Source organism: Ambystoma mexicanum, chromosome 14 (assembly GCF_040938575.1).
Source record: "Ambystoma mexicanum isolate Mex_15411 chromosome 14, UKY_AmexF1_1, whole genome shotgun sequence".
Taxonomy (NCBI): Eukaryota; Metazoa; Chordata; class Amphibia; order Caudata; family Ambystomatidae; genus Ambystoma; species Ambystoma mexicanum.
Window position 1 is genome coordinate 644,805,728 of NC_090940.1, and position 23,615 is coordinate 644,829,342.

Genomic DNA, 23,615 nt, shown 5'->3' on the forward strand with positions numbered 1-23,615 from the left:
AAATGCCATTTCTCCCCAAAAGCCCCACGTAATAGTCAAAACCAAAAAAAAAATACAATTACCAGCATCCAAGGGAAAACCCACATTTGATTCTCACAGGATCAAAAATGTATTCACTATCACCTGCCCTCATCTCTCTGAGCTCCTTAAATTCTATCTCTCTCTGTTGGACTGAAAGCAACAAAGATCACAAACAGAAAAGCAACAATACACATGTTATTTTATGTTGTGTTAAAGGATCTTGTACCGCGCACTTTCGCTACTTGTGTGGCCTCTTGGCGCTCTGGTGCATCTGCAATGGGACAGGGTTGGGGTTTGTTTGTTAGTGGGATTGAGAGGTAGCAGAGCAAGAGAGCTTTGATGTGCTGTTGGCAGCTTCAGTGCGGAGGAACCGGTCACTGAGCGGTGGTGCGTTTTCAGTCGGTAGCCGTCATGTGGTATTGAGGTCTGTTTGTGTATGGTTTGGTGAAACAGAAATGTGATGGCTGGAAGGTTTGGAATTAATCCTAACCACAGGCAAAGCTCTGGGCAACCCTCCAGACCATCGTTTTTCAGCCTGCCAAGCCATTACAGAAGGGGAAAAACCATACACAAATCAGGCTTGGTCCTACCCCAAAAGGGGCAGTCCAGCCCGAACTGCTAGGTCACATCCCTTCTGCACGAGATTACAAGCATGCCCAGACATGTTTCAGCCTTGTTGGGTGTCATCAGTGAGGAGTAGCTTGGGTCTTGTGTATGATTTGCTTTCATGGTGGGTATTGTGAAATATGTACGGTTTGTGGTGCAGTAGAGGTATGGTTGTGTTTAGTTCAGAGTTTGAGGGTGAGTATGCAGAATAGTGAGTTTATTGTATGGTTAGTTAGTAGCAATAACATTTCCTACCCCAAACTTCCGTCTAAGTCTGACACATTAGTCTTCAGAGCAATCCATCTCAGTGTGGTGCATTACCTCCCCCAACAATCCATCTCAGTGTGGTGCATTACCTCCCCCAACAATCCATCTCAGTGTGGTGCATTATCTCCCCCAACAATCACTCTAAGTGTGGTGAATTACCTCCCCCAACAATCCATCTCAGTGTGGTGCATTACATCCCCCCAACAATCCATCTAAGCATGGTACATTTTCTACCGCCAAAAATCTATCTAGGTGTGGTACAGTACCTCCTCCAACAATCCATCTAAGTGTGGTACATTTCCTACCCTTAGCAATCCATCTAAGCATGGTACATTACCTCCCTCCAACAATCCATGTAAGTGTGGTAAATTTCCTACCCCCAATAACCCATATAAAATGTTTTTACAATACGAAGATGATAAAAACCGTATCCCTTGCAACAGTTTCAATAAAATCGATACACAGAGCGATGATATAATAAAATTCATTATAACTCCCATCATCCTTTAAAACCAGTTCTTCCATATGAAGATCCCAATATTAAAGAGAAGAAGGTGCCCGTTAATGCTTATTAACAAAACTTAATGTAATAGAAATAAAACATCAGAAATTGTTACTCTACCCAGGCTTTCCTCACTTGGTTCGCCCTCCTAAGGACGGACATTAGTGCTGAAGCCGTGTCACATGAGTTGGCCATCGAAAGGTAATACACAGCTGGGCTACATTCTTCAAACAATTGTTGCGTTAGAACTGGTAAGATCGTCTGTCTTCGAAAAAGTGAATATGCCGGACAGAAGAAGAGATAATGTTATACATCGTCTCTATATGTCTGGTGCAGTAGTGGTATGGTTGTGTTTAGTCCAGAGTTTGAGGGTGAGTATGCAGAATAGTGAGTTTCTTCTATGGTTAGTTAGTAGCAATAACATTTCCTACCCCCAAACGTCTGTCTAAGTGTGACACATTAGTGTTCAGAGCAATCCGTCTCAGTGTGGTGCATTAGCCCCCCAACAATCCATCTCATTGTGGTGCATTACCTCCCCCAACAATCCATCTCATTGTGGTGCATTACCTCCCCCAACAATCCATCTCCGTGTAGTGCATTACCCCCCCAACAATCCGTATCAGTGTGGTGCATTACCTCCCCCAACAATCCATCTCATTGTGGTGCATTACCTCCCCCAACAATCCATCTCCGTGTAGTGCATTACCCCCCCAACAATCCATCTCAGTGTGGTGCATTACCTCCCCCAACAATCCATCTCAGTGTGGTGCATTAGCCCCCCAACAATCCATCTCATTGTGGTGCATTACCTGCCCCAAACAATCCATCTCAGTGTGGTGCATTACCTCCCCAACAATCCATCTCTGTTGGGTGCATTACCTACCACAACAATCCACCTCAGTGTGGTGCATTACCTCCCCTGAACAATCCATCTCAGTGTGGTGCATTACCCCCAACAATCCCCCTCAGTGTGGTCAATTACCTCCCACCAACAATCCACCTCAGTGTGCTGCATTACCTCCCCTGAACAATCCATCTCAGTGTGGTGCATTACATCCCCCCAACAATCCATCTAAGCATGGTACATTTTCTACCACCAAAAATCTATCTAGGTGTGGTACAGTACCTTCTCCAACAATCCATCTAAGTGTGGTACATTACCGCCCCCCAACAATCCATCTAAGAGTGGTACATTACCTACCCACAACAATCCATCTCAGTGTGTCATATTACCTCCTCCCAACAATCTATTTAAGTGAGGTAAATTTCCTCCCCCCAACAATCCATCTCAGTGTGGTATGTTACCTCCTCCCAACAATCCATCTCAGTGTGGTGCATTACTTCCCCCCAACAATCCATCTATGTGTGGTGAATTACCTCCCCCAACAATCCCTCTAAGTGTGGTGAATTACCTCCCCCAACAATCCCTCTAAGTGTGGTGAATTACCTCCCCCAACAATCCATCTCAGTGTGGTGAATTACCTCCCCCAACAATCCCTCTCAGTGTGGTGCATTACCTCCCCCAACAATCCATCTCACTGTGGTGCATTACCTCCCCCCAACAATCCCTCTAAGTGTGGTGAATTACCTCCCCCAACAATCCCTCTAAGTGTGGTGAATTACCTCCCCCAACAATCCATCTCAGTGTGGTGCATTACCTCCCCCAACAATCCATCTCAGTGTGGTATGTTACCTCCTCCCAACAATCCATCTCAGTGTGGTGCATTACTTCCCCCCAACAATCCATCTATGTGTGGTGAATTACCTCCCCCAACAATCCCTCTAAGTGTGGTGAATTACCTCCCCCAACAATCCCTCTAAGTGTGGTGAATTACCTCCCCCAACAATCCCTCTAAGTGTGGTGAATTACCTCCCCCAACAATCCATCTCAGTGTGGTGAATTACCTCCCCCAACAATCCATCTCAGTGTGGTGCATTACCTCCCCCAACAATCCATCTCACTGTGGTGCATTACCTCCCCCCAACAATCCCTCTAAGTGTGGTGAATTACCTCCCCCAACAATCCATCTCAGTGTGGTGCATTACATCCCCCCAACAATCCATCTAAGCATGGTACATTTTCTACCGCCAAAAATCTATCTAGGTGTGGTACAGTACCTCCTCCAACAATCCATCTAAGTGTGGTACATTTCCTACCCTTAGCAATCCATCTAAGCATGGTACATTACCTCCCTCCAACAATCCATGTAAGTGTGGTAAATTTCCTACCCCCAATAACCCATATAAAAATGTTTTTACAATACGAAGATGATAAAAACCGTATCCCTTGCAACAGTTTCAATAAAATCGATACACAGAGCGATGATATAATAAAATTCATTATAACTCCCATCATCCTTTAAAACCAGTTCTTCCATATGAAGATCCCAATATTAAAGAGAAGAAGGTGCCCGTTAATGCTTATTAGCAAAACTTAATGTAATAGAAATAAAACATCAGAAATTGTTGCTCTACCCAGGCTTTCCTCACTTGGTTCACCCTCCTAAGGAAGGACATTAGTTGCGTTAGAACTGGTAAGATTGTCTGTCTTCGAATATGTGTATATGCCGGACAGAAGAAGAGATAATGTTATACATCGTCTCTATATGCCGGGCACAAAGGGCAACTGTTATCAACTAGGGAGCCCTGCCACCTAGCAGTATTATCTCTCAATCTAAGACAATGCATGCCCCCCGTAATCGGCCATCGATCAGCTGGTCGGTGGATTAAAGTAAGGTAAGGTTGGATGGATCCAGCACTCCTACAAATGGCCGGCCTCCCGTTGGAATTGGTCATCAATTCACTAGATCCCTGTATTTCAATCACCTACTTAAACTTTAAAGCTATCCTTATGACATGTCTTTTGGGCCCCTCGGTAAGGCGTGAGGATTTAAAAGTGCTTCTTATCTTATCTTAAGTATACTTGTAAAGCGCAACATTTTCCCAGAGGCATAATGGCGCTACACTGTAGAGATGGAGGTCAACTACGGAGAATAACAACTAGAAAAGGAAAGTTTTGAAAGCCTGCCGAAAAGGAAGGTGAGCCTCAATGTCACGCAGACAAAAAGGAAGAGCATTCCACGCCTTATCCGCCGCCACTGAAAAAGACCTCCCCCCTACCCGGGAGAGTCTAACCCTCGGGGGAAGGACCGTTTTCAGGGAATGAGAATGAAGAGACCTGACTGGCTCATAAGGACAGAACTTCAACTGAAGCTATTCTGCTCCCATTTTGTAAAAAAAACTTTGTGGACCAGGCAGAGCGACTTAAAGTTAATGCGTTGTTCGACTGGAAGCCAATGGAGCCAGAGCAGAAGCAGTGTCATATGAGCACCAAACAGGGGATGGAGGACTTCTCTAGCAGCCATGTTCTGCAACAACTGCAGACGATGGAGCAGATGACATCGGAGAGCTAAATACAAAGCATTACAGTAGTCAATGTTACTGATTACCAGAGATGATACCACCGGAGCATGGAACTTGGAAAGAATACAGGGGAGGACTTTCCCTAAGGTCTGCAGTTTAAAATGGGCCTTCTGAGAGGTGGAAGAGACCTGTTCAGCCAAAGATAATGTGGATGACATTTTAACCCCTAGGTCCTTCCCTAATGAAAAGGACCAAGGATCACAGGCCAAAACTCAGGGGTCCAGTACCCACCACCAAAACCTTGGTTTTCTCATCATTCAATTTGAGCAAGTTTGGAGCCATCCAATCGCCAACTGCTTGCGAACAACTCCTCAGACGGCCCGCTGTCTCAGGCTGAATTAGATCAAGTTCCACAATCATTTGCGTGTCGTCGGCGTAAGAATAGCACTAAAACCCATGTGCATGGATAATGGCAAGCTGAGGCTGAATTTACATATTAAACAGTAGGGGACAGCGAGGAGCCCAGAGGGACTCCAAACATCAAAGGGACACAAGGAGAGTAGAAGGGGGCAAGGAGACAGATTGTGAGCGTCCCACCAAAAAGGAGGAGAACCAGGCCAACACTTGAGCAGAAAGGCTGGCGGAAGAAAGACAGGCGCCCAGGGTGGGGTGGTCCACCCTGGTGCTTGTGCATTTAATCATCATAATCATCACAAAAGCTTAATTTTGGCATGTTGCCATAAAAGCATATTCATCAAAATTCATACAGTTTCACATAATACATATAAAAATGTCTGTTTGCTAACATCACACAAATTCACACAAATGATTCCTAAAAGTAAAATATTGTAATAAAACATTAAGATTTTGATGCCTCCTTTTATGGGGCATCAATAAGGAATGCATGTCAGCCAACAAATGTATTGTTCTTAAGTTTACAGCTATAAGATGCTCAATAATGAAGAGTCATATTATTGTCTTATACGCCACGCTCTTAATATGTGACTTGAGACTGCAAACGCTACCTCTTTATGTTGCGTCTTTTTGCATAACGGAAAAGCATCTGCCATGCTGTTTGCTTGATAGTTAAAAAATATCGGGGCTAAACCCCTCTTTCTTAAAATATTATGGGCCTCTTTACGAGTCAGGCGGAATGGGTTAATGGGGTCTGCTAATGGATGCGGACTTGTTATTCCCATTCCGCCTGATTACGAGGTCCCCTCACTGGACCTAAGGATGCCTGGTAAAACCAGGCGTCGTTACCGGGTCTCCGAGGGGACCGGGGAGCTAACAACGGGCCAGTCGTAATCGGCCCATTGTTAGCTCCCTCTCCCATTCCCATTGAGCCCTAAGAGGGCTCAAATGGGAATGGGGAAGGTCTCCAAACTCGGAATGGCCCGGTAATTCCCCATTCAGGGAACCCAAACCCGGTTTTGGAGGCAGCCATGCCGCCAATAGCGGCATGGCTACTGCCAAACCCGTAATGAGGCCCTATATTTCTGACACATTAAAAGAAAGAGTATTGTGATCCCTACTTCAGGCTTGCAAAGCATGCAAAGCTTGGATCCATATGCAATAGCAACAAAATCACTGTGAAGAGGAAGAGAGGAATCCTGTCCCTGATGGGGTACCCCCTCTTCTGTGCGGTAGACAGCAATCTGGCTTTCAGTGGTCACAAACACTTCTATGGACCCTGGGCAACACAACTGGACTTCTTCAACTCAAGATGTCAAAGCACTCCTCTTCTGAACTCAGGAAGACCACTTCTCTGGACGGCAGGCACCCAGGACTGGCTTCCAGGGTACTTCTGATGAAGAGTAGCAGGTGCACGATGGTCCCTCATAGCTCATGAAGAGGTCTCCTATCCAGGCCCTCTTGATTCCGTCCTTGGGTCAGCTCAGCAGTCTTCAGACTCCTAGAAGTAATGCAGCTGCAGACTCTTTCCCGGACTGGACTCAGGATTCAAACTTCAGGTTTCAGCTTCAGCCCCAGAACAAATTGTTGAGTGAGAGGTCCCTAGTTAAACACATTTGTTCCTCATTGAATCATGCTGAGCCAGGCTCAGGCCGCATATTATTTACAAGTGCATGCATGCAGGCAGGCAGCCAATCAGGCTCCCGGGCATTCAGACCACTCGCCCCACCCCCAAACACCCATAACACAGAATTTGCATTGGAGTAAGCACCAGCATTTCAGCACACTACACTGCATTCATTCTGGGTTAAGTCAGGGCTGGCCCAGGCATTGTGCCACAAACACCAAAACCAGACACCCACAACACACAATGTAAGTTGACTTCAGGCTCCATTCATACAGGTCTCAACCCAAGGGTGTGCCCACAGCAGACAGTCCCTGGCAAGGCTTCAGTCAGTCTGACAGGAGTCAGCCCCAGAGCCATATATGGTATTTCCACCCAACAGGCAGTCCTGGAGAAAAGGACAGAGTTAGGGCTTCCCAGGACTTTGGGAAGCAAGGTGTACAGGCAATATAAACCAAGAGGCTACAGCGGCCATCTTTCCTTTCTTCATTAATCCAATGAATCCAATGGCACGACCTGGTTGTCCCAAAAATGGAGGACACTCAGAGCCACTGCCAAGTCTGCGTGTAACTGACACCAGCACATACCCTGGTCTGTAGACCACACACAGGTGTCCAAAAACACACATAAGTGGTGCAAGGGTGTATCTCAACCCCTGGGTGCTATACGGGTATCCATCCCATGGGTGCTGTTCACCAAAAGGAAAAAATGAGTGCTGCACTGCCAGAGGTCCAGACTGGAAGTCAGTGGCAGTAAAACATACAGAAAATTCACACAGAGAAGTGGTAGGACAAGGACTAGGTGGCCCTGTCCCTCCAAAAGGCATTTCTAGCATCGCAGACTGAGGTTAGAGTGACTGATATCCCACATGATTGTTACCCTCGTCCAGAGGGTCCACATACCTTCTGGAAAGGCCATCTGCATTGTCACGACTATTCTCTGGCCTATGCTCAATGATAAAGTATGGCCCTTGTAGGCTAATGGACAACCCGAGCAGTTTGGGGTTTTCATTCCTCATCTGCATAAGCCACTTTAAGGGATAATGTTCAGTTTGGACCTTAAAGGCAGACCCAGTAAGATAAGGCCTAAAACGCCTATGTGCCAAAATGATACTAAAGCACTCCTTTTCAACAGTGGCCTGCCTAAGTTGTCTGCCCTTGAGTTGCCTACTGATGAAAATGATAGGATGTTCCCTTCCTTTGTCATCTAACTGAGACAAGACAGCTCCAGTTCCTATGCCATTGGCATCAGTTTGCACAATAGAGTTTGCTGCAGTCAGAGGCACATAAGACAGGTGCTCTGCACAGGCTTTCCTTCAAGCCATCAAAGGCCCTTTGACAGCCTTCACTCCAATGAACCTTCCTAGTCTGTTTGGGTGATGTCAGAGCTGTCAGAGGGCTAGCCATGGTGCCATAGTCTGCCATGAAGCTTCTGTAGTACCCACTAAGGCCCAAAAAATCTCTCACCTGGGTTGGAGTAGAGGGAGTCGCCCAGTCCTGTACAGCTTGTACTTTACAAGGGAGAGGTTGGATTTAACCCCCTCCTACCTCACGACCGCCCTCTGCAACTAATCCAGAACAGGACTGCAAGACTTGTCCTTGGCCTCAAGCCCTGGGATTGTATCTCTCCAGCTCTAAAATCCCTCCATTGGCTCCCAGTGGATGCAAGGATTAAATTCAAAACCTGGGGCCTGAGTCCAAAATACCTTCAGCTATCCCTCCGCAAATACCTCCCCTCTCGAGCTCTTCGCTCCTCTACCTCTACCTCTAACTCCCTCAGGGTCAGTCGTTTTTTAAAGTAACGAGCTGGGGGTAGATCACTGTCCTCTGCTGGGGCCTCCCTCTGGAACAACCTCCCTGCCACTCTAAACCTTGAGGAGAACCACCTCTTGTTCCGAAAGCACCTCAAGACCTTCCTCTTTTCTTCTGCCTTTGCTCCCCCTCTCCCTTGCTGATCTGTTCTCTCTTGACACCGTGCACCTGGCCACCCTCTGTCCTGCGGGTCTAGGTACCTGCTCACCCTGACACCCTCCCGCACTGCCTCCGGGCCACCCCTTGCACTGGGGTCTGTATCTGTACCCATACAGCCCCCCTTTGTCTTCCTGCACTTATCAGACCTACCCTGTCTGCTGCCTTAAACCTAGCACTTGCCAATTGCTGGCTGCACTACCACTGTTTGTTGCCTTTATTATTTATTTATTGTTATTTATCTGTTTCTCCCTTGCTTTGCACTTTCCACTTCTCCCCCGTCCATACACTTTCCCCCTCCCACCCTCCCATGCACTTGCACGTTCTCAATGTCATTGGGCCTAGTAAGATCGTTGTTTTGTTCTCCCCTGTTCCACTCCCTTGCCTTGTCGCGCTCCGAAACACTTGTGTACGAGCGCGATAGAAATAAAATATCAATATCAATACGTAACTTTCCCCTGAGCTATCTGACACTTGGTTGCCTTGATAGTGAGGTTGGCCCTTTTCATGGCCTGCAAGACCTTATCCAAGTGTGCCAAATACTCTTCCCAGGTAGAACTGTAGAGAGCAATGTCTTCCAGGTAGGCCACACAGAAGGCCTCTGGTCCACTGAGAGCATAACTGACCAACATTTGGAAGGTGTCAGGGGCATTCTTCAACCCCAAAAGGCATGACCCTAAACTGGTAAAGCACATCTGGTGTTGAGAAAGCCGTTTTCTCTTTGGCCTGGTCAGTCAGAGCTATTTGACAATAGCCTGATATGATGTCTAAGGTGCTCATAAACCTGGCAGCACCTATGTTGTCCACAGTCTCACCAGTCCTGGGAAATGGGTGTGCATCATTCTCGGTGACTGCATTGACTCCTCTGTAGTCCACACAGGACCTCCAATCCTTGGTACCTGCCTGGGAACAAGGACCACTGCGCTGGACCACAGGCTGGTTGAGGGTTCAATAACACCCAAGTCCAACATCTTGGTGACCTCTGCCTGGATGTGGTTCTTAACAGTGTCTGACATCCTGTAGCATCCGCTTTTGACAGGTGACCAGAGTCAATATCATTCCTACACCATGGAGTGAGGCTTGGAGTCAGTGAAAACAGAGGGGCATACTGCTGGAGCAAAGCCCTGCAGGTCCTCTGCTGCTCTGGTGTCAGATCTGGAGAGAGATCCCATCCCTCCACGGAGCCATCCTGAGGGTTGCTATGCAGCAAATCAGGAATGGGCTCACTCTCATCCTCTTCTTGCTCTAAACCCAGCAAGAGGCACAAGACTTCCTCTCTTCTGTGGAATGGCTTGAGTCTGGTGACATGAAATACTTCATGGGGTACCCCAGGAATACCCATGCCAACCAGATAGTTGACTTCACCCCTCTTGGAGATTATCCTGAAGGGTCCAGTCCACTTATCTGCCAAAGCTTGTGGCTTGGTGGGCTCCATCACAAGGATCTCCTGATCAGCAGTCTAGTCCACTTATGAGGCCTTAAGGTCATGACAATACTTGTTTAATTCTTGGCTGGCTTTACGAATAGCTGATGCCTGGCCCATCATCTGTGCCATCATCCTTCTGAGGCCTAACACATAGTGCCCCACTTGCTTGGCAGGACCTGGTGGTGTGGCCTCCAAACCCTCTCTTACTAAGCCAAGAGGCCCTCTCAATGGATGTCCAAAGAGGAGCTCAAAGGGACTGAAACCGACTAAGGTGCTAAGGGCACCTCATGTACCAACTGCAAAAGGAAGGGCCATGAGGCACCTCTCTCTAGGCAAACAGCAGGCATGGCAGGAGGAAATCCTCTTTCCTCCTCAGGGGTTCTTCCAAGCACCCAACATGCCACTGAGAGTCTTGTTAAGCCTTTCAACCAGACCGTTGATCTGGGGATGGTAGGATGTAGAGAACGTGTAAGTTACACCATATTCCTTCCACATAGCTTGCAAGTACTCAGACATGAAGTTGGTTCCTGTGTCTCAGACCACCTCTTTAGGAACCCCAACTCTGGTGAAAATGCCCAGGAGAACCCTGGCAACCACCTCGGATGTTATGGTCCAAGGGGTATAGCTTCAGGGTACCTGGTGGCATGATCTACCAGTACCAGGATGGACCTGTGTCCACCTGAAGTTGGAGGGCTAGGGGAGCAACAATGTTGATCCAAACCCTCTCAAATGGTGTGCCTAGCACTGGAAAAAGCTTCAGCAGGGCACTGACACTGCCTCTAGTCTTTCCAGACAACTGGAAAGTGGGACAGGTCTTGCAGTGAGCTTCTACTTCTATTCCCATTCTGTGCCAATAAAAGTGGGCTGAAAGTCGTTGCTTGGTCTTCTTGGTGCCAAGATGACCAGCTAAGGGCACCTCATGTGCCAACTGCAAAAGGAAGGGCCTGTATAAATTGGGTACAAGCAACCACTTGAATACACCAGACTCAGGCTGAGTGGGCTCACTGTAAAGGAGCCTAACCTCCCAACAGATCCTGAACAGCCGAGGTGCTTCACCTTGTTCCTGGGCCGGGGCCCATGTCCTCAGACTTTCAAGAGAGTGGCACTCTCTCTGACCCTTACAGCAATCCACCCTGAGGGCCATCCCTCAGCCAACAAGCAATGGAGGTCTGGGTGATCCTCTCGGATGAGTACCTCTCCCTGATGAGGGTCCTCTAGCTCTTCCCCCTCAGTCATTGAGTCTAGGGTCACCACTGGGCCAAGTCCCTCTGTAGCTGGGACCACAGTGGGCGCTGCTGAAGCAGCAGGAAGAGAAGGAGCTCCATTCACAGAGGTGGACTTCTTAATCTTCTTCCTTGCCTTGGGCTTCCCCTTTGGCTTGGGTACCTGACTGTCAGTCAGACCCTGTTTGACCTGTGACCTAGTGACTGCACAAGCAGTCAGGGGTAATCCATCCAAAATTAACCCCATTTCTACTAAGTCATTCCCCAACAAGATGTTGGCAGGCACATTCTCCTGAACCGGAAAGGAAGTTTTGCTGTCTTGTCATCAATCTGAATGGTGACTAGGGCTACAGGAGAAAGTTTGGGGAGGCCAAACCTGGTGGGTCACAGAGTAGCACTTTATAGTCCTCTGGCCCGAGCAGGGTACTGTCCCCCAGTGTCATGCTAGCCCCAGTGTCTCTCAAGCCAGTGGAAGGCTGGCCATTAATGAGGACACTTCTCGAAAATTTGCGAGTATTCTGTGGAATAGTAGCCAGTACTTCTGAGCACTGGTCCCAGGCCCCAAGGGACACTAAGGAAATCTCTTCAGGGCACACAAGATAATTCCCATAGAGGAGGGGAGGACAGTGGTCTCCACCTCAGGCATGGGGCAAGGGTAGGTCAGACTAACAGGCTGTACACCAAGTGCCTTACCTTTAAACTTGGGGTCACCCTTCTTGTGATCCAAGGCCCCACACTACCAACAGCTGTCGGAAAGGTAGGGAGCTGGGTTGGCTCCACTGGGAGCCTGCTTTGCAGCTGGTGTACCACTACTCTTACTCCCACCCCCATGAGACATATCCCCACTATATATTTGGACCTTAGAGGGAGAATGTTTAGGTTTATTCGAATGTGGCTGCTTCTTGGACTCCTCAGCCTTCTGAGAGGTCCCTTTTTCTTTGTCCTGAAACTCTCAACTAGTTTGGTTGAAGTTTCCACTTTAACTTTCTCCAGCTGGAGTCTTTCACATTAAGTGTCTCTGTTTTTGAGTTCACGATCCGTCTTTCAGTTCAAGATCTCTTTCTTTTAGTGTAACTTGCTCTGTCAACTCCTCTTTCTTCAACTCAGCTTCAGTCTCAAACTTTTTGACTTCAAAGGCTAGTTTCATCCGCAATAACTCAAGTTACAGTGCATCCCCCTGAGAAACAATGCTGGGTGTTGCAATAGAAGTGACAGGATAGGTGGCAATCCTGTTGGTAGCGACTGTGACTTCACAAGAGGGAAGGTACCCATCAGAGACCTCCCCACTGTCATAATGATTATCACAATCTGCTTGTAAATCCACCAGGGCAGCTATAAGCTCTGCCCTAGACCTATCCTCAAAATCTATTCCTCTCACTTCACAAGCACTATGGAGAGCCTCTTAGCTCATCTTAGTCAAGTTACCATTTGCAATAGTTTCCATTGTTTGTAGTGTAGTTATACCAGTATGCACCAGTAAAGCCCATAATTAGTAAAAAGTGTGGCTATTTTGTAGCAGCAAGATTAAAGACTGTGGGCCTCATTACACAGTAGGTGGTAAGGGTTTACCGGTACCGGTAAGGGCACCGGTACCAGTAAACCCTTACCGCCTTACTACGAGTTCCCTTTGTGGGACCCGACCTTAACGGCTGGTTTTACCAGCCGTTAAAGTAGGGTGCCGCAAAGGGACCTCGGCGCTAATTACGGTACCGCAGTTTGTGGTACCGTAATTAGCTCCTTCCCCATTCCCATTATGCCCTATGGGGGCAAAAATGGGAATGGGGAAGTGCCTTGGTGAATGGGGAATTACTGCCCCCGCTCACCTTGGAGTAGGGTGGTAATTTCACCATCCACCAAGACAGACACGGTAAAATACCGGCGGCAACCATGGCGCTAATAGCGCCATGGTTACCGCTTACCGTGTAATGAGGCCCTGTGTCTTAAAACCAGTGATTCCACAGCTGTTCCACCAGTGTAAAGACTGGAGGGGGGTATCTGTACTTCTGCCCTCTTTATGGTTGTGACAGAGGCACAGAACACCCCCGCCAAGACTCTCAATTTGGAAATGTTGCATAAGCAGCCAGATGTAAGCTCTCAGGAGGTGATGCAGGCTGGTTCTTGTACAGTGATTCCCCAAGCCCCACAAAGGGTTTATGGTCTTTCCATCGATTAGAAATATATCGAAATGCATATCCATCGATGGAAATACATCAAATGCCATTCCATCGAAATGCTATCTTTTACATGTAAAAGTGCACCATACCATCCTGCTGAACCGTCTCTGTGAAAACATGGGTATCACTGATCAGGTTCTGGCCTGGTTGACCTCTTTCCTCTCAGATGGACCCTCCCAGGTCCAACTTGGGTCCTTCCTTTCATCTATATTCCTCTCTACCTGTGGTGTTCCCCAGGGGTCTATCCTCTCCCCCTGGCTTTGCAACCAATACCTGGCAACTCTCGCCCACTGCATTGCCACTTTCTGCTCAAATTTACAGTGCTACGCTGACGACACTCATCTCATTTTCAGGCTGCCCTCTGCCACCTCCTCTCCCTCTCTCATCTCTGATTGCCTAACTGCCATTCAAGATTGGTGTGCCGCCAATGATCTTTGTCTGAACGCCAGCAAGACGGAGATCCTCCTCATCGGCACACCTTCACCATCCTTTCCCCTCACTCTCTGGCCGGCCTTCCTTGGCCCTCCTCCTACCCCCACCTGCGAGGCTAAGAACCTCAGGGTCATCTTTGACTCCACACTTTCCTTCTCCGCCCACATCTCTGAGGTCTTTAAAAAGTCAAATTTCCAACTGCACCTCCTCAGAGGTACTCTGCCTTTCCTCTCCTTCCCCCAGAAGCTCATGGTAACCCAAGCTCTGGTTCTCTCTAGCTTGGACTATTGTAACAACGTCATTCTATATCTACCTGCCTCTACTCTCCGCCCTCTTCAACTAATCCAGGACAGGACTGCGAGACTTGTCCTTGGCCTCAAGCCCTGGGATTGTATCTCTCCAGCTTTGAAATCTCTCCACTGACTGCCAGTGGATGCAAGGATCAAATTCAAAATCCTCTGCATTGTCCACAAGGCCTTCTGGGGCCTGGGTCCAAAATACCTTCAGCTATCCCTCCGCAAATACCTCCCTTTTCGAGCTCTTCGCTCTTCTACCTCCAACTCCCTCAGGGTCAGTCACTTTTCAAAGAAACAAGCTGGGGGTAGATCTCTGTCTTCGGCTGGGGCTTCCCTCTGGAACAGCCTCCCTGCCACTCTAAAACTTGAGGAGAACCAGCTCCGGTTCCGGAAGTACCTCAAGACCTTCCTATTTTCTTCTGCCTTCGCTCCCCCTCTCCCCTGCTTATCTGTTCTCTCTTGGCACCGTGCAGCTGGGCACCCTCTGTCCTTTGGGCCCAGGTACCTGCTCATCCTGCCACCCTCCCACACTGCCTCCGGGCCACCCCTTGCACTGGGGTCTGTATCTGTACCCATACAGCCCCCCCGTTTTCTTCCTGCACTTATCAGACCTACCCTGTCTGCTACCTTAAACCTAGCACTTGCAAATTGCTGGCTGCATTACCACTGTTTGTTGCCTTTATTATTTATTTATTGTTATTTATCTGTTTCTCCTCTGCTTCACACTTTACTTTTCTCCCCCCTTCCCTCCACTTTTCCCCTCCCCCCTCTCCCATACACTTGCGCGTTCTCAATGTCACTGGGCCTAGTAAGATCGCTGTATTGTTCTCCCCTGTTCCCCTCCCTTGCCTTGTCAGGCTCTGAAACACTTGTGTACGAGCGCAATAGAAATAAAATATCATATCATATCATATAATTTCCATCGAAACCAGTCCATCGAATATATAAATGGACAGATTTAGAGGGAGATGGACTTTTAAATGTAAAAAATAGCATTTTGATGCATTTTTTTGTAACGTTAAAACATTACATGGAGCTGTCCAGTGCTGAAATCTTAAAAGGATTTTGGCACTGGTCAGCTTCATGTAACGTTACATTTAAAAAAAAAAGGGGGTGGACCAACTCCCCCCAAACTCCCAAAACACCCTCCGTAATCCTAATCCTTACCTTAACCCAACTCAAACCCTAAACCCAACCCATGCCCTACCCCTTACCCTAAACCTAATTCTAACCCTACCCTAAATCTAACCCATTGCCCTACCCCTTACCCTAACCCTTCCCCAAACCCTAACCCTTTCCTTTCCCTACCCCTTACACTAACTGTAACCCTAAATCTAACCCTTGCTCTGCCCCTTAACCTAAATCTAACCCTTGCCCCACCCCTTACCCTAACCCTTGCCCTAACCCTAACCCTTGCCCCACCCTTTACCATAATCCTAACTCTTGCCCAACCACTTACACTAACCCTAACCCTAAATCTAACCCTTGCCCTACCCCTTACCCTAAATCTAACCCTTGCCCTAATCCTAACCCTTGCCCTAACCCTAATTTTACATTTTAAAAATCCATCGAATTTCTATCAAATTTCATTCAATGAAAATGCATTTCGATGGAAAGTATTTTCGTTGAATACAATTCGATGGAAAGGTCTTAGATGCCTTAGATTTTGAAGAAAAGTCCAGATACCCCCACAAAGGAATGTCCACACCCTATGTTAGGTGATAACACAGCTTCTTTATTTAAAATAAGGTTCCTACCAACTATATACATATAAATAACAGACTTTGTACTTTGGTAAAACTATTCAGAACTACCAACATATATACACGCTTTGTTGTACCACACTAGATTTAAATTCAGTAAAAATGCATCAACTGATGACAGTTTTAAAAAGGCATGTGAATTATCGAGTAAGGTCAAGGAAGAAAGGCAGGTTAGTTTCAGAACATAGACCGTATACTTTCATGAGGCTCAAATTGTAATACTGGGTGAGGATCGCCCCACCTGGGTACCTGTAATGGAAAAGGTAGGGAGTGCCTTATCTTGTCTTTTGCAGCCCAGTCCAAAAATGTTCAATAATGCTCTGCTTTCTTTTTACAGGTTCTACCACCGCAACTTAGCTGCGATGCCGCAGGAGAACTGGCTCCAAGATGACTATGGGACCCCTGGTCGACTCCTGAGACTGGAAGATGCTCTTCTTCGTCACAGTACCTTTGGTGCCTTGCCAGGTGAAATTGCAGAGTTTCTTGGCTCTATGATGCCGAGGCCAAGAGGAAACGAAGAACTAGACAGCGTCAGAAAGGCAGTGGTCTCTGCTGGCGGGTCATTACTCTAGCTGTGAATGTCCCACCAGAGGCATAGAAAGGGTGGGGCCTGAGCAGGCAAAGCCTACCCAAAATCTATAAATGCCCACTCAGCTGTGCTGTGTGGTCCTTTACAGATGTTAATGTCACTACTCTGGGCCCAACTACATTAGCTTCAGGCCCCACATGTTAGACAATCCTCGCTAGGATTCTGTGTCCCATGAAGCTTAACCGTGCTGCGGACTCCGAAAAGGCTTAGCTGAAGAAGATAAGATCCCTGGGAACCTTGGATGCCTTTTGGTAGAGACAGGAGCAGTGGCAGAAGTAGGTGTCAGGTTTCAGAATTGTGCGGTTTACCAACTTTTGGTTCTTCTGTGCTGCAGCCCCAGAACGACCTCTGGATGGCTTCTGGTGACCTGAACTCGATTAATGGCCTGGACTACAGATCCTCACCAAGGCTGGACCCTCGGGTCGCCTTGTGTGGATGTTGGTGGCAGGAAACCCACCAGTGAACTTTCCTCTGCACACCTAACTGGGAGCTTCTTCACCAAGAAAACCAGGTCAGATGTCATGTCAGGGATGTCCTTTGAAATATTCTTTGTTCAGGTTGATCTTTCTCAACTCTGGGTGTCAAGCAGCACTATGACAGGGTACCCCCTCTTCTGGGCCTTAGACAGCTGTTCTGGAGGAGAGGAGTTCACTGACGGGCCCATAGGTCAGCGCTTACCCTCTAGAACTTGTAAGACAAGATAGCTGCAACATGTGAGGACAGGGGGGCAGGATTCACTTACTCCAGCATGAGTGGATAATGAGTTGGCAAAGGGAAGTCCGTTTAATGACAAGTACATCAAACAGAGAAACAAATGGAAATCAGCAGCATTGCAATCACCTGTCTCGCTCCGACTTCCTCGAACTTCAGTCGAACAGTCATTGTTGTAGGCAAAACTCGTCATCATTGACGTCTAATTCTATAAAAAATCATCATGCCATATAATTGGTTAGGAAAGGTAACTTAAGTATAGGTGCTATATCTGTATATGATAATAGGGCATGCGAATGCGATAACTCTTATTGGGTGGGCGTCTATGCCCATCCCTCTACATCACGCTTGATAGACGTCACTACAACTACGACATCTCATTGGTTCTACTATCTATAGGACTCCAGATAACTTGGTCCATTGTGATTGGCCAGGTTACACCCCTAGACATACATTTCCACTTTTAATTAGCAGCATGCAGAATGCACACCCCTGTGCCAGGTGTCCCAAGTTTTACCCTGCCTCCCTTCCATCAATAAGTGTTTTAGGGCGATGTGTCAATTAGTTGGCTAAGGATGGCCTCGAAACTGTAGTCTCTTATCGGGAAAAGTTATGGCATCCTCGGGTCCTGGATGACATCAGGCGGTGGTACTTCTTCGCGCCTGGCTGGTCACGTGTTAGTTCACCATGAATCTGCTTTAGTTTCCAGCTTTTAGTGCATTTAATTCTGTTTGAGCCTCGCCACCTGCATGGGCCCCCCTTATATTGACCTTCATGAGGCAGGCTGGTATGCTCTGAAGTTTGAGTCTTGTTAGCTGACACTCTCCTCCCTTTCTCTGGTTGACCTCGATTTCCTAGGCATGAGCCGCTCTTTGTTAAGTTTCGGTTCTGCTCCTTCTCTTTCCTTTGGCTGGGTTACAAAACTTGGCCTGTCAGGCCTCTGGCCACCTGGATACATTTCTTCTTTTACAAAATGGAGTCGTACTTGTATAATGTGCCTTATTGAGGTAGATATATGGTTGGCGCTTGCCGCGCTATCTTCTACTAAGCATTGCAAGCAGTATCGTTTTCTTAGCATCTTGCGTTTCAAGCCTATTTACACATGTTTAACAGGTTGGTTGCTTCCATCTTGTCTCGTAGCACCGTTTCCTTACGTTTTAACATTGTCTCTTCTCTGTGTCCATTACATTTATTTTCGTAGTTACTCGCACTGAGTAACAGAGTTTACATCATGGTGGTAAAGTAGGGAACTTACCGCCTGGGTTGTAATGAGGCCCTATGTCTCTAAATGCGTCTGTGCTGCTTTTCCTCTCTGGGTGTCTCGGTGGAGCAGGCTGCCTCGACTGCATCGCTGTGGTAGGAGAAGGTTTTGTGTTTCCTTTCCTTCCCTTTTGTATTTTGTCATAGACTTCCACTAACCGCCATTGGCTCCCCAGCCTCCCAACGCGTGGTTGTGTTGTAGGCCTGAGGCTTGTTCCTTGCGTTGGAGCAGGTGTGCTTGCTGTTATAGTCACTATAGTCCTGCCTTTCAGCTCCTCTTGCAGTTTCTTTGCTCTGACTATGAAAGGGAACAAATAGTCTATCAGCATTTGTGTTTTGTCTGTGAATTTCCTCATGGCTACTTCTGTTCTTTTTTGGGATTTTGTTATGCCATCTCTCTCTAGTGTTTCACTTGGCTCCTCTTGGGTACTTCCACTGTTTTCTGGAACTGATTGTTCGGCAGGCTTTTCTTTTGATTCGCACAGTCTTTGCACAATCCCGTTGGGTGGATTACCACCAAATGATTTAATTTAGTCCACAGCTGACTCAGTTGAGCTAGATTTCTTGGATCTCTGATATAAGTGCGTGTATCAGTTGTTCTCCCGACGAGCCCTGGGCACTTCTCGATTATTTGGAAGAACAAATTAAACCTGAGTTCATCAATGTCTATTGGCGGTGGAAGAACTTGTGTCCTTCTCACTATGCTCTGGTAACTCAGTGAAGACCTCTGCGATGACGGTCAGCAGCCGCCGGATTACTTTTTTATTAGCTGGATCTTGAATAAAGTCTGTGACACTGGCTCCTCTACCTATGAGTGATGGGTAGGATAACACCACAAGTTGGAAATACGTTAGCACATCCCACTTGAGACTTCTGCTGGAATGTACCATAAATTCTGTGAACAAAGTTTCGATACAGATTGCTTCAGGATACTGTGTTACACTCTGAGGCAGTGTCCAATTTGCAGTCTATCAGAGTCTTGAGTCTTTGTACTACTTGGGCATGACGTGCTTTCACAAGTTCATTTTATCAATGTTGTTGTGGCTTTGGATGTGCTTCTCTTTACCCTGCAACTGGGATATACAGAGTGTTCGTTATGTCCTTATACCCCTTTGCTTGTGGAACCTGTCCAGTTTTATGCCACAACTTGCATCCGGGTTCTTTGTCATGGTTTTCCTGCTCATGCGTCCTTCTTCCTCGCCATGGATCTTGTCTGCACATGCTCAGGTTCTTCCCTGACGTCTCTGGTTTCTTCGCAGTTGTATGCAGCAGGAGGGCTCTCCCCTACATACGGTTTAATGTCATTTATGAAGATCCATGCCCTTCTGCCCTGGAGCTTGACAGCGGAGGAGCAGTCCTCTAAGATGAATGGGCCATTAAATCTTGGCTCGTCCCACCTCTTCCTGGTAAAGTTCTTCACAAGCACGCTGTCACCAGGGAAGACGAGGGGTGCATGTAAACCTTGCTCGGTGTCTGCTTCAGCACTTCCTGCTGTGTTTCATGCTGCGCTGTCCCCTTTTCGCCGTCGCTGCAGCTGGCCTGTAATGACAGAGGTACTGGATGTCATACAGCTTAGGTAGTCCTGCATCTCTGTGCCTAGAACCTCCCTAGTCGGCTGGGCATCACATCTAGCTCTATCTCGGGGGGGTAAGAGGGGTCCTCATCCTTCTGCCTGTAACTATCTTGTGCAGCGTGAGATGATGGTCGGAGCCGGGTTGGTTCCGAAGTGCATACAATGCCAATGGTAGACAGTGCAGCCATCCCTTCTTTAATATGAGCTTCAACTTGGCTATCCTCTCCTTAAGCAAGCCGTTGATCCGTTCACAAATCCCATTCCCCTCAGGATGATACGCCGACGAGAACTTGTACTTTATACCAAGCAACAAACTAATTTGTTTGAAAACTGAATTTACAAAGTGAGCCCCGTTATCTGATCTCATTACTTTGCACACCCCCCATCTAGGGAACACTTCCCTCACTAGGAACTTGGCAGCACAGGTAGCGTCTGGGTGTGTACAGGGACCTGCTTCTATCCATCTAGAGAATGGACACACCACCACAATTAAATACCTGTACCTGTTGCACACTTGAATCATGTCGACGTAGTCGATGTGCAAGTGCTGGAATGGCCCATTCGGTCTGGGGATGATCTATCTCACTACTTTTAATGTGTGCTCAGCAGTGAATTGCTGGCAGATTATGCAGTTCACCATAAAAAATGCAACATGCTCTGCTAAATTCGATGTGAACCAGTCTTCTGCGAGCGTTGCAGCCAGGTTTTCTTTTGACATGTGAATAGGGCAGTGTAGTTGCTCTAATGCTACTTTTAGAAGGGCGACAGGCATTACTGGTTTACCAGTGCTGTCTTGCCTCCACAACCCATCAGAGGGGTTTAAAGAACACCCTCGACACTTCAACAAATTTTTCTCCTCCTGAGGTGCCTCTCCCTGGAACTCCATTAGCTGAGTCTGCCCCATATTGCTATAGGCTTTTGGCGTGGCTCGCGCTACCATCATCCGCTCATGGGTACGTGCCACCTCCACGTCTATGATTGTTTCATTCTTGGATGCCATGCGCTTGGCTTCTGTGTCTGCTTCATGATTTCCAAGTGACACGAAATCCGTCCCCTTGGTATGAGCGGCGCATTTCATGATCGATATGCCCCCCGGGAGCTGTAGTGCTTTTATCATCCTGTCCAATAAGGCTGCATGTTGCACTGGCGTGCCGTCTGCTCGGAGGTAGCCCCTCCTTTTCCAGCGCACTAGACCTGCCTGTACTGTGGACGTCACATAGGCTGAGTCACTGTACACGGTTACTTCCTGGTCTGCATGATTCTCAATGGCGCGTATCAGTGCCAGCAGTTCTGCAGCTTGCGCAGGATAGTTTGAGGGTATTCGCGCACTGATGAGTACTCGAAACTCTCCATTCGCTAGGTGTTTTACCATGGCCACGCCCGTATACCTTTGTCCGTCTTCTTGGTCGATTCTCGAAGAACCGTCAATAAACACGATTTTTCCACTTGCCAGGGCATTTTCCTTTACCCTGGGGATTTCATCATAGAATTCCTCATAATTCGCACAGTCATGTATAGGTTCTCCTTCTGCGACTGGCTCAGCTATGAATATAACAGGGTTCACAGTTTTACATCAAACTATTTTGATCAATGGGTTAGAGATAATCACCTCATAGGCGGATGCTCTCTGAGATGTCAGTGTGCCCTTTGGCTTCTCTAGTATGGTGAACAGCGAATGTTCAACGTACAATGTCATGGAGCACCCCGTCACGATGGATGACACCTTTTCGATAGCGAATGCGGCAGCAGCTAGATTTTGTTCGCATGGGAATTGGCCCTTCATAACCGGGTCCAGACTCCCGCTGTAATATGCTAGGGGCTACTGACCAACATTTGGAAGGTGTCAGGGGCATTCTTCAACCCCAAAAGGCATGACCCTAAACTGGTAAAGCACATCTGGTGTTGAGAAAGCCGTTTTCTCTTTGGCCTGGTCAGTCAGAGCTATTTGACAATAGCCTGATATGATGTCTAAGGTGCTCATAAACCTGGCAGCACCTATGTTGTCCACAGTCTCACCAGTCCTGGGAAATGGGTGTGCATCATTCTCGGTGACTGCATTGACACCTCTGTAGTCCACACAGGACCTCCAATCCTTGGTACCTGCCTGGGAACAAGGACCACTGCGCTGGACCACAGGCTGGTTGAGGGTTCAATAACACCCAAGTCCAACATCTTGGTGACCTCTGCCTGGATGTGGTTCTTAACAGTGTCTGACATCCTGTAGCATCCGCTTTTGACAGGTGACCAGAGTCAATATCATTCCTACACAATGGAGTGAGGCCTGGAGTCAGTGAAAACAGAGGGGCATACTGCTGGAGCAAAGCCCTGCAGGTCCTCTGCTGCTCTGGTGTCAGATCTGGAGAGAGATCCCATCCCTCCACGGAGCCATCCTGAGGGTTGCTATGCAGCAAATCAGGAATGGGCTCACTCTCATCCTCTTCTTGCTCTAAACCCAGCAAGAGGCACAAGACTTCCTCTCTTCTGTGGAATGGCTTGAGTCTGGTGACATGAAAAACTTCATGGGGTACCCCAGGAATACCCATGCCAACCAGATAGTTGACTTCACCCCTCTTGGAGATTATCCTGAAGGGTCCAGTCCACTTATCTGCCAAAGCTTGTGGCTTGGTGGGCTCCATCACAAGGATCTCCTGATCAGCAGTCTAGTCCACTTATGAGGCCTTAAGGTCATGACAATACTTGTTTAATTCTTGGCTGGCTTTACGAATAGCTGATGCCTGGCCCATCATCTGTGCCATCATCCTTCTGAGGCCTAACACATAGTGCCCCACTTGCTTGGCAGGACCTGGTGGTGTGGCCTCCAAACCCTCTCTTACTAAGCCAAGAGGCCCTCTCAATGGATGTCCAAAGAGCAGCTCAAAGGGACTGAAACCGACTAAGGTGCGAAGGGCACCTCATGTACCAACTGCAAAAGGAAGGGCCATGAGGCACCTCTCTCTAGGCAAACAGCAGGCATGGCAGGAGGAAATCCTCTTTCCTCCTCAGGGGTTCTTCCAAGCACCCAACATGCCACTGAGAGTCTTGTTAAGCCTTTCAACCAGACCGTTGATCTGGGGATGGTAGGATGTAGAGAACGTGTAAGTTACACCATATTCCTTCCACATAGCTTGCAAGTACTCAGACATGAAGTTGGTTCCTGTGTCTCAGACCACCTCTTTAGGAACCCCAACTCTGGTGAAAATGCCCAGGAGAACCCTGGCAACCACCTCGGATGTTATGGTCCAAGGGGTATAGCTTCAGGGTACCTGGTGGCATGATCTACCAGTACCAGGATGGACCTGTGTCCACCTGATGTTGGAGGGCTAGGGGAGCAACAATGTTGATCCATACCCTCTCAAATGGTGTGCCTAGCACTGGAAAAAGCTTCAGCAGGGCACTGACACTGC